Here is a 13,081-nt window from a genome sequence, read left to right as displayed (position 1 = left end):
TGAATAAATAGATTCCACTGCCTCTGAAGTCTCCAAAATGAACAACTCCTCATCTAAATCATCTGATAGGTACGCAGTGCTTTTATATAAATTATGCAGAGGACTTATCGTGCCTGAAGGGCAGATTTATAGAAAACTGCAATTAAGATGCTGTTAGACAGCGGTGCCGTGTGTTGGGCTGCGTAGGCAGACCCTGTAAATCTAATCTAAATGCCAATGTGAATGCTTTATCAGCGTAGGGTGCAACTTAAACAAACGAACATCATTGTCTTCACAAGAACCCGTTAGACTGAGAGCACATTTCAGAGAGAGAGAGAGAGAGAGAGAGAGAGAGAGAGAGAGAGAGAGAGAGAGAGAGAGAGAGAGAGAGAGAGAGGCAGAGGGTGGGAGAGAACAAGGGAAAGAATAAAGTAGAGACAGAGAGAGATAGAGTGAGTCTAATTTCAGATTGCCTACAGGCGAAAACTGTGTAGAGGTGGCAGTGACTCTAGAAACGCAATAAACGAGAGCACCAGACATTTTTCATCCATAAAACGAGGGTGTTGTCATGGATTGCTAATATACTCTTATGGGTGCTGGGGAGTTGACCAAATGAGTGTCTGGACAGTGATAAAGGCCAAGTTGACTTATGTAACTTCACTTAAACTTTAAACTTTTGCTGGATTATACAACCCTATGGACAGAGACCGTCACGTCATGCTGGGAATTCCACACAATACAATTCAAAATGAATCTTCCACTTGATATTTGTACACTTTTCTCATAACTACCATCCTAGTATACTGTTGCTGAATATTTTACCAAATGTGTTGCATTGTTTTGTTCTGCATATATATCGTTGTTAATCTAGTTTACACGATTTGAAAACGACTTTTGTATCTCATTTGTGATTCATGTTATTATTAAACAGAAAACATCAGATGATGATGATAATGAGGATGATGATGATGATGATTTCACGTGGGTGAAGAACAACAAGGTAATCATTTTAATCGTTTTGAACATTTCAACATTTCATATCCACTGACTCCCTTTGTTTTCAGGACAGGCACCAGCCAAGCGGAGTGTAAAGTTGGCAGAGTGCCCCACCCATTCTTCCTCTTCGGAGCACTCAGAGTGGCATTGTATTTGAAGAGGGGGGGGTGGGCGAGGCGTCTGTCTGGAAATTTCCAGACTTGTTTTCCAGTTGCCTTGTTTAAGAATGGAACAAGCCGTCATGCCTGAGCTGTGTGTGAATTATTGAAGCGCACTGAGGCAGCCCCTGTCTACCTGCAGTGTGTATGTGTGTGTGTGTCTGCGTGGGTATGTGGATATGGGTATGTGCGTGTGTGTGCTTGTGTGTACGTTCTTGTGCGTATTTGTTTGTGTGTGCGTGCGTACGTGCATGCATTGGTGCGTTTGTGCATTTGTGCGTTCTTGTACATGTGTGTGGCTACACTAAAGGTCCTCTCAGAGCAGCTGTGGAGGGCTGTGAAGGGCCTTTGAGGACCACTGCCGCTGCCAGAGAGAGGGGAGGAGGGGGAAAACAATCAACAACAACAACAACAGCAGCAACATAACGTCCACAGCTAAAAATAAACAATGAGTCGCCACCGTGTACGAGGAGAAGGAAGACAATCAGGAGCCGGCGTAGAAGAAGAAGAAGAAGAAGTGTAACAAGTCTCAGGAGTCTCTGCTCGCAGGTAATAGCCATATGTCATAGACAATGGGGAATGCACGCCGCCTTTTGTCTGATAGTCGTTGTGCTGATGCGCCAGGTGGCTGTGTCTGGTACAAGGAGCAGATTGATTGCAGCGTCATTACAAGCACATTAAACACTCTCCGCATTCAGCTGCCGCCATTCTTCATGAGGGTAAAGAAGGTTGTTGAAGCGATTTCTTTTACTGCTTGAGGGAGGGAGTTATCCTGAGAGAGAGACAGAGAGAGAGAGAGAGAGAGAGAGAGAGTTATCCTGGGAGAGAAAGAGAGAGAGAGACAGAGAGAGAGAGAGAGAGTTATCCTGGGAGGAAGAGGGGGGGGGAGAGAGAGAGAGATAGAGAGTTATCCTGGGAGAGATAGAGAGAGAGAGAGAGAGAGAGAGAGAGAGAGAGAGAGAGAGAGAGAGAGAGAGAGAGAGAGAGAGAGTTATCCTGGGAGGAAGAGGGGGGGAGAGAGAGAGAGAGAGAGTCAGAGCTTCTTACCTTCTCTGACTACTTTTTGTTCTCTTTTTTAATCTCTCTCTCTCTCTAACTCACTCACTCTCTAACTCACTCACTCACTCACTCACTCACTCACTCACTCACTCTCTCACTCTCTCACTCTCTCTCTCACACACACACACACACACGCACACACACACACACACACACACACACACACACACACACACACACACACACACACACACACACACACACACACACACACACACACAGTCTTTCATGATGAGACATGGGGACTGGAGTTATTACCGAAACTCTGTGTGCTATAACCGGCTTTTCCCCTTCTTCTTCCGAACTCCCTCCATTCTCCTACAGTACTCTGTACCCCTGCAAGTGATAGATGAGGAGTGGCTCACTGGAACTCTTCTACAGACTTTGCCTTGGAGAAAGTGCTTGTCAACCGAGGGCTAAATTGGAAAAAAAAGAAGTCTGAAAATGAGTCAACATGAAACAATACACAAACAAACAGAAAGAACAGCACATTATTTCTTTCCTTTCCTCTCGCTCTCTCTCTTTCTCTCCCTTTTTCTCTGTCACACACACACACACACACACACACACACACACACACACACACACACACACACACACACACACACACACACACACACACACACACACACACACACACACACACACACACACAGAAAAACAGAGTACAAGCCCTGACGCTAGGCGTTGCCTCATTACGTTCTTGACTCCCCCATACCTCTCCCAGTAACAGTTTTTGATTTGTGCTGAAAACTCTTCAAAATGGCTGCCACTTAATTACACTTTGCCTGCAGGTGGTAACATGAAGGATCAAACTGCAGTGCTTGACACAGCTTTCAATGTATAGTCGCAACTCAGGAAGCTTGTCAGAAGGAATTCAAAAGGGTGTAGTTTCTACTGCTTTGTGAGTGTTAGGGTTGTTGTTTCAGTTGTTTTTTTCAGTTCTGTACAGCAACATACACGCCAAATTGGTCGGACGTTCCCTGCGAGCCTAGTGTTCTGTTGAGATGGCTGGCCCACACTCTAACCCTAATCCTAACCCCTAACCCTAACTGCTACTATACATGGGTTCTAAATTTTAGTTTTCTCCTAGCTGCGCGTCACTAGCTGCGCACAACTCCCTCTGATTGTTGGAAACTCGTGGAAACTCACAACATCGTGTTTATGAACACAGTGAACACATGTATAGTGTGTTGTGATTTCTTGGCAGCTCATATCACTCTAACATAAGACCAATGCCTCTTAATTCATGTTCAACCTGGTGTCCTGTCTAGATGTGCTGTTTCATTGAGATCTAATATACTGTATGCTACAGTAACAGAGGCCAAACCCTTACCATAGCCCCTAGGGACATTACCGTTGTGCAGAGAAGTCAAACTGGCCAGCAGAGTCATTTCATTTGGCCCGCGAGATCATTTCAAATCTGTAATACAGTTGGCCCACATACACCATTAATCTGTAGCGTCTTGAACATGAAATTTGGTGTGTCACAGGAGTGCCGAGGAGTTTTAATTGTGTGTGTGCACAATTTCTCTCTGTTTTTGTTTTTAAAGTAAATATTGAGTCTGACCTGTCACTTCGTTCCAGATTTTGATTTTGGCTCTCTGTTAGTTTGAGTTTGACACCCCTTGGTGTAGTAAATTGTGCTTACTCGGTAGCTCAGGTCGATAGATCTCTCATATCAGCACAACACCAGTTTGCTTTTCAGTCCAATTCACATTATTTTCATTCCTCATCATGTTCCAGGAAATATTGAGACAAACACACAACTTCGGGAACAGCACAGCAATGCAATGCAATTCAATGCGTCAGACATCTGATTCCCTCAAATTCCCTCATCCTAACGCTGAAACAAGGTGACACGCTGACACAATCTACGTAGATCAATATTCTCTATCATTAACTTGGCAAAATGGAGAACTCAGCTCCCCTGGCTTGGTATGAAGGGCTTGGAGTACCAAGAGTGGACTTATTGCTGGTATAGTCAGAACATACAATAAGTAACACATTATTTAGCAATTTATTTTATAGTGCATCTATGTTTCATGTATTATCTACTTACATTGTGCAGACCTAACTCTAACTGTGTGGTTAGGTTCAAATAATGTTGCTTTCTGTTACACCCAGTTCATATATTTTTTTAAACTGTAAATAATGTAGCGGAGACTTTAAAATCAAGTTAAACTGATCATAGTACATAAAGGACAACATATACAAATTATTTCATGTAACAGTTACAATAAAAAAGGAAAAAATAAAACCGACGATTGAAATGCAACAACGTGTCCTTATTTGCCTCAACAAAGGACACTCTGTTGTTTAAGTCTGTGTATGCTTATGCGCCTGTTATTCAGCAAGGTTACGGAGACAGTCTTATTTTTATCTCATTAGGTGGAGAGCTGTAGAATAGACTAAGAAAAATAACATTGCATTTTAAAGCGTATCCACCAAAATAATTTTTCATTTCATTTCACATTAAGGCATCTGTCCTTGGGAGACGTTTCATGCTTTCAGTGTTGCACTCTTGTTTTTTTGTTTTTTTGGCAAGACACTCTATCCATACAGATGCAGATTAGAACAGGAGTTGGGGAAAACACATCTTATTATTTTGTCATTGGCAAGAACAAGTGGTTTAATTAACCGAGCAGGACTCTCCCAGGATGCAGCTGAGGCCAAGAGACTAGACTCTTGAGCAAAACAGCCACATTCACGGCTAAGGCTTTTGGGTGCTGCGCCACTACACAGGTCAATTATGTGACTAGATTAAGTTTGCAAACAACCTTTATAAGTGTCTCCCAAATGTTCGATACGCGAATAAAGAAAAATCTGGTACGCAAATTGTTTGTGACATGGCATGGGCTTTATCGACACACTTTAAAACACCTTAATTTCCCCTATGGTTAATTACTTCCCCACATTACTAATGCTACCCAAAAAAGTAAGTGTAAACTATGGCTCTCACTTCTTACCTTTGGGGACAGACAAACCAAATTAAGAAAGTAAAGATCCTGCCATATGCATATACTGTAGTATAGGTATGTACAATGAGATGATCTATCTAAAATCAGCTGGTTTTATTTAATCAATTCTTGATACCTGTATAAGAAGAATGAGCCTGATCTCGAAGGAATTGCATCCAATTTCTCACCCAAACCAACATCCGAAATTGCGTCCAGATTCCGACGCTTTCCCTGCTGTCTAGAGCACACCATGGCTTCTGACTGGTCTAGCTTCAAACGCGAAAATGCAGTGCCCTTACCAAAACCATCCCTAAATCTAACCTGTCAGTAGTGCAATGTCTCTGAGTTTTAAACAAACCCATTCCTAAACCTAATCTGTCAGTAATTCAATGTTTGAATTTTAAACTTGTGCCCTGACCAAACCCATCCATCCCTTAACTTAACCTGTCACAGCAACCTGACCACTGCGCACATGTGATATCAAGCATGCATCATATGTGGACGCACATCTGGACGCAATGTCAGTCTTTGGTTTGTGTGGAAAAATAGACGCAATTCCTTCGAGATCAGGAAGAATGTACTGCTAGTGTTGTCCTATATTGTTGTCCAAGGTTGATGAACGCTTGACCCATTCAGCACCATCTAACCCAACAGTGCTCAGGATGCAGTGTTTATGTACCCCAAGTAGCTTAACTGTCAGTTGTTCTGGGAAGAGAATAATCAAATTAAAATGGAGATTTTCTAATGTAGATTTTACGTCTCTCTCTCTCTCTCTCTCTCTCTCTCTCTCTCTCTCTCTCTCTCTCTCTCTCTCTCTCTCTCTCTCTCTCTCTCTCTCTTTGTCACACACATAAACAAACAAGCATGCATGCAGGCGCACACACACACACAAAGAAGGTCCTAGGGGTGGGCCGACCGGGCCTACCCAAGGCGGCACCTGCGAAGGGGCGGCACCAGCGAGGAACTCGATCCCCTACGTCATCGTGAGAATCGCCAAGTAGTGGTATTAACATACCCTTTCAGCACTATTACCACACTATTGCAACAATAGCATAGTATTAGCTGTGTTTAGCTGCAGTTATGAGTTATTTTTCTATGAATTTGCTATCTTTTTTTCACTAGGGCTCAGGGCCGCAGTGGGGGCGTCATTGTTGGATTGCCACTACATACACACACACACACACACACACACACACACACACACACACACACACACACACACACACACACACACACACACACACACACACACACACACACGCACACACACGTTTAGTGCTGTCATAGACACAACACTACACTATTTTTGTCCACAATAATGTCTTTTTTGCCCGGGTGGTGGTGATGCCGCATTGTTCGTCAGCTCAAGGGAAAAAACAAGGCTCCCAAGAAGCAGGTGGAGGACGCCGCCAGACAGCTGTTTGCACTGAAGGCCATCTGTGTGTGCAGCTCACTGGACAGGCCCACAGGGCTGGCATGGACACTCCAAATAGTGTCGTCACCAGTCAAGCTGCTGGTGGTACCGGATGGTCATTTCTGTAAAGTCTTCGGGGGATAGTGCTGTTTTTAAGAACTGACAGCACGACATGACTTTCCATAAATGTGCTGTACCTTTGGCAGGACCGTATTAAGGCACTGTGGTTCTCCCGGGCCCTAATTCCTTGCAGGTGCCCCCTCTAACAATATATGTCATGTGGTGCCCCCTAACCGGCTGTAAATGGTTGATGCCTCTGGTCACTGTGCCACTGGCCCTTATTATATGGATAATCCAGCCCTGATTTTGGTAGGGCAATTCCTGTGGTCAGTTAGACTTGGTGCAGTACCACCTGTAAAAGACAAGATTTGTAAATATATATATATTGAAACATGATGTAATAATGTTGATTGTAGGTACAGGAATGTTCCGGTTTCCCAGGGAAATACCAGGAAAATGCCACTGATTTTCATCCCTGTGAGTTGATCAGCTAACTCGTGGAATTAAACTGACATTAGCATTAGATCACATTCCATACATACCTTTTCCTCCTGTACTGTTCTACAAACATGATGTCATAATCAAATGGAATGACCGCTGTGTGGGCCCCTTTCTAATGCCAGTAACAATTCCTGGATAAAGGTATTGTTTGGTGCTCAATATTTGTGCGACACATACAATGATAATCCATTACATTCTAACATAAATCAGATCCCCCTCTGCCTCATATCTTTCAGTCAGAACAATGTGTTGGTGCATTCCCTAGTGACAGATAATCCATAGTGAGCGTCGCACTATAATCCTCTCCCCGTCGAATACTACTGGGTACATGTAGGCTTAGACTGATCGTGGAGATATTCATTTCATCACACAGTTGCAACTAAAGGCAAACGCATAGTCTTTAGACAAGGGCTTAGCCTCAATGTTTATTGCCATAGAGCAGTGGTTCCCAACCTTTTTCTTAAGGGACCCATCTTTTTACTATTGTAAGCTTTGGAGACCCAACCACGTGAGCGCCCGCACGAGACGGAGTCACAAGATGCCCTCTGTTTCCTGCGAAAACTAATTTTAGTTATTTTATTCCTCAATTCGTCTTTGGTCAAATATAGAATAAATGTTTAATGTAGCACTTACAATTTATTGCTTCTATTCATTTATTAGTTAAATGTTTTGTTTTTTATTCAACATGGGCTATATATATTTAAAATGAAACCCCTTAAAATCAAGAGGGCTCCGCGACCCCCTGTGGATCTTTGGCGACCCATAAGCTGGGTCCCGACCCATAGGTTGGGGACCATTGCCATAGAGGGACTGTGTTGTGGTGATGGGTGATAGGTGATGGAGGGAGACAGTGATAAGAGAGCAGTGCTCCTCTGTTGGCTCTCTATAGTGTTGGTTTCCAATGAAATGCAGAATTGGGTTTAAAATTGTTCTGCTTGCTTTTAAAGCCCCCAGTGGATTAAGTGCACAATGGACTATTGATTTGGCTGTGTTATATTCTGGCAATCAGGTCAAGGCAGGTCATCCTTGCAAAACCACACTTAGCTTAGCTCCGGGTGCTGTTGCACCTTCCACCCTTTCACCTCAACACCTGAAAACCAAAGGTGACAGGGTAGTTGCTGCCTCAGTGGTGCGGGGTGACACACACACACACACAAACACAGACACACCCACGCACACACACACGCTCACGCACACACACACACACACACACACACACACACACACACACACACACACACACACACACACACACACACACGCATGCAGGCGCACACACTTACTGTATGTCCACACACACACACACACACACACACACACACACACACACACACACACACACACACACACACACACACACACACACACACACACACACGTACACATCCACCCACAGGCACACACACACACACACACACACACACACACACACACACACACACACACACACACACACACACACACACACACACACACACACACACACACACACACACACACACACACAGCATTCTGAATTTAATTCAGTGAGTCTTCTCTTAGGCCTACCTGTATGTCTTTGCAGGGTTGCACTGTGCTTCTTGTCTTAATTGCACATTTGATCAATTTTCATTCATTCAATGGTCTTTTGCTTTCATTATTTTCACCATTTATGTTATGTCTTCACTCATTTCACCTCAGTTTCATTATATTGCTGTTTTCAAGGGTATTCCTTCGGGTTTTTTGTCTATGCTCAATTTTTATACTGTATTTTCTCTTGTACTCCTACTGTGAACCCTAATTCATTATTCATGTCTTTATTTTTTATCATTAATTTACAGTATTGCTAAAGAGAGTATATCTGAGAATGCATTAGCTGAAATTCTTGTTGTTCTTCCTCAAGCACTGGAACAAAAAGCTTGAACTAACAGTAGTGAATTGGATCATTTGCTGTGATGAATTTGCAGTGCTTCATATTGTCAAATAAAAAAAAATAAATAAAAAAATCCTGAACTACAGTGAGAGACCGTAACCTCTTAGTGCAGATGGGGGCGTCGGCAGGCCTATTCACTATTTGCTGAAAATACTCCACTACATCATAACAACATTGCTATGACATTACAGAGAGCCTTAAGTAACAGATTAACCCTGTGAAACCTGAACCATGAAAGCAATGAGAGAAAATTATATTTTTTTGGAATTTGCTTCAATATTGGTCCCTTATAAGAAATGTAAAAAAAAAAATCAAAATTTTGTTAAGGTCACTGAGATATTTGATGCATCATATATGATGCATCAGGCTTTAAAGGGAATGAAAATTCCAATTTCATGACCATTGAAAAATGACTTTTAATGCATTTGCATCTTTTTTTTTATTTAAAAAAGTTGTCAGACAATTTAATTTGAGGATTATCTTTAAATATTTAGTGAGATCCTGCCATTTTTTTAAGCCTATCCTTGTTTTAGCAGGACCATATTTTACATTTCCCACAGCCTGGTTGGGTAATTTTTTAAAATCTATGTAAAAACATAGCTGATCGAATGCTTAACAACCTATTTATGAGTGTAATATAGATCATTATTCATTTTTGATGTGTAATTTGAATATATGGGTCCATTACTACAATTGGACCATTTCTCCATTCACTTCAATGCATTTTTTACGAGATCATAATTTCAACATTTTGCATTACATTTTCAAAATCGCAAGTAAAACGTGTTTCTTAAGGCAATATCTTTGTCTTGAAGTAAAACAACTTGTGTGTTTTGTTAAACGATCGTCGTGGTATGCTTTGTAAGTTTCCCTATGGAGCAAATGCATTGATGGCTGACTTCCTGCCACCGCCGGATGGTGCTTATATGTCTCATCAGTTTTAGCACGATCTCTCTGCAACACGGTGTAAAAATATAAACTCTTCCTTGATTAATTGCACAAAGCAAGTGTTCAAATTAAAGGATGTAGAGTTATATTTCGGAAATTTGTACACAAACCTTTTGCAATTTGTCGATATCTCAGCGTCGGTCAGGGAAACCGCTTCTACTCCATTTTTGCATTTTTCGCCGAGCTGTGATCAACTTGTTGTTGACCGCTGCTCTCTTGTGGCGGTTTCCGCGTACTGCAGGACGTTTGGAAATGACACGCAGGATGTTTTTGAGATGGATTTTTTTTGTGTGTCAGCGTGGAGAGGGCTTTGAATTTGATGCATCATAGATGATGCATCCGGCGCGATAGGGTTAAGATATAGCCATTCAAATTTTGGTGACAGTAAGGTTATAACTCTCTGCGCTAAGGGGTTAAGGACTGGACTGACAGTGGACAAAATGTGCCACGGACACCCATGCACAATCAAGCTTACCTCTCAGAGGGCTTTTGAGCTTCGAAGTTTAATCAATTAAATTTGTGATGCGGAACACACTCCTAAAATGGTAAGTTGAAGGTCAAACATAAAGATGCTGACACACTCACAGTCAGTAATAATATCCTCCCTCTAACCTACACATCCACCCACACCCATGCACACGCACACGCACGCGCACACGCGCGCGCACACACACACACACACACACACACACACACACACACACACACACACACACACACACACACACACACACACACACACGAAATTTCAATGTGCACTAATGTTACAAAAGATCTAAATGAGAGAAAGAATTTATTTGGAGGATGCATCCAGGTGGACTTGAGCTGAGTAAAATAGTTAGTATGATATAGTATGGTATAGTGAAATGATACAGGCCACAGATGAAACATCTGTATGCCTCCTTGAAACATGTATGCCTTCTTTCCTCTTCCCAATTGACTTTGTCAAGTCCCAAACACACACACGCACGCATGTATAAGCACACGGACACAAACATACAGGCAGACAAGACAGGCTGATACATGCGTGCGCGCACACTCACACACACACACACACACACACACACACACACACACACACACACACACACACACACACTGGAAGAGAGAAAGAGAAAGAACACAGACAGAATCACTCAGGCAGACAAGGGTACTACACACACACATGCATTACAAATCGCAACATAGGTTGCACACACGCACACACACGCACACACACAAACACACACACACCATCCTTTTTTGAATAGAATATCACCTTTTTGACACCAGACTGTAAAACATCAAGTGTGAAGGCTGTTTTCTCTTACTGTTTTCCCCCCTCAAGGTAATCCTCTCCTTAGGAAAGCTCTTTGAGCAGAGGCCTGTGATAATGCTGACGATGAAAGGCCAAGGTCCCAGCAGGCAAACATATGTAGACGTTGAAACACAACCACTTGAATAAGGCTTTTGTGTTTGTTGCTAAAAGCTAAGGCACCTAGAGCTTCAGAATGAATCCATCTGCTTTTCAGTGAAGTGAAGAAGTCGCTTCAAATGACTTATTCAGACCATTATGCGGCTAAAGGAAGACATACTTGACTTAAAAGACCAAGAGATGAATTTCAGTAAATATATCGGATTTGAGTAACTTGTGAAAGGAATGGATGTAATGAAGCTTGTCATTTACGTTTGTAGTTAAACAGATGATGAACCAACAACCCATGACACCATCCTCCCCTTTCTTCTACAATAGGCCACAAAGTGCCAACTGAAATGCAATGTATACATTTTCTGAACTTTCAAAAAGGTTTTGTTGGGGTGTTTTTGTTTACATAATACTTTGCTCACTGATACATACCAGTATTGTTGTTGCTGGAATATTCTGTGGTTGAGAGATGAGGATGGGCAACATACTGTAGTCCAGATGTCCCTTCCTCTCTCTGCTGGGTTGAAACCTCTCTCTTATGAATTTTGGACAACGCTAGCCATGGGATGTATTTTATAGCATTCCCAGCCTTACCAACACAGCACACTGTAGCTTCCCAGTGCAGAGAAATGATTAGAGTAATAATGCACATTGCATTTGTAATTTGTGCACTTTGAAATTGTGTGTGTGTGTGTGTGTGTGTGTGTGTGTGTGTGTGTGTGTGTGTGTGTGTGTGTGTGTGTCTCTGTGTGTGTGTGTGTGTGTGTGTGTGTGTCTGTGTCTCTGTGTGTGTGTGTGTCTGTGTCTGTGTCTCTGTGTGTGTGTGTGTGTGTGTGTCTGTGTCTCTGTGTGTGCGTGTGTGTGTGTGTGTGTGTGTGTGTGTGTGTGTGTGTGTGTGTGTGTGTGTGTGTGTGTGTGTGTGTGTGTGTGTGTGTGTGTGTGTGTGTGTGTGTGTGTGTGTGTGTGTGTGTGTGTGCGTGCACGTGCATACATGCGTGTGTGTCTGAGTGCATACCCAGGTTTGCTTATTAAGGATACACTTTTCGAAAATTTTTCTTCCTTCAACCTCATTCTTTTTAGTATGTGCATTCATTGTCAATAATTGTCATTCATAAGGCAAACAGCAAGATTATAGCACATATTTTAGAACATTGCATACTGATACAGTGCTGGCTGTAATGTTGATGCTGGGCTGTTGGGAAATCAATTGATTACTTTTTCAGTCATAAAATAGCTCCAAAAAGAATCTAGAAAGCTAATGCTATCTCTGTGGCTAGAAATATAGCAATACACAGACACAAACATATACCCCTACCTACAGATCATTTGCTTGTTGTTCAAAAAATATCATCCATATCTTGCCTAGGGCTATGAATGACTAATGGATACATGACTGTGACTAATTTGCTCGTTTATACTGGGCTTCGTATTTTCCCTCCTCCACAAGGACGGCTGACTAATTTTTCACCGCCACTGTTATGGCTGCTGGACAGTAGAGCATGTCTGCTTAAACCCATGCTCACTCAGCAACTCACCAGCTGCCCCCAAATCCAATTGCCCACCACCACAACAACTACTATGACAAATGTCTCTGATGTGCATGCAGCACATGCTACGGGCCATAGCAGTTAGTAAGAGATAAATGACTGTACTGCCATCTCAGCATTTGACCTGCAAGTTCATACATAA

At 42.4% G+C, this 13,081-nt stretch overlaps 1 long non-coding RNA gene across 1 annotated transcript; it reads left to right on the top strand.

Moving 5' to 3' along the window:
• Positions 1 to 910: 910 nt before the first annotated feature.
• LOC134470012 (uncharacterized) lies at positions 911 to 2,652 on the top strand. The gene is made up of 3 exons (XR_010039115.1): positions 911 to 979; positions 1,444 to 1,682; positions 2,517 to 2,652. It is a non-coding gene; the product is annotated as an uncharacterized LOC134470012 (long non-coding RNA).
• The last annotated feature ends 10,429 nt before the right edge of the window (positions 2,653 to 13,081 follow it).

Source organism: Engraulis encrasicolus, chromosome 19 (genome assembly GCF_034702125.1).
Source record: "Engraulis encrasicolus isolate BLACKSEA-1 chromosome 19, IST_EnEncr_1.0, whole genome shotgun sequence".
Classification (NCBI taxonomy): domain Eukaryota; kingdom Metazoa; phylum Chordata; class Actinopteri; order Clupeiformes; family Engraulidae; genus Engraulis; species Engraulis encrasicolus.
Note: the sequence above shows the minus strand (reverse complement) of the source record. Positions and strands in the feature narration are given on the sequence as shown.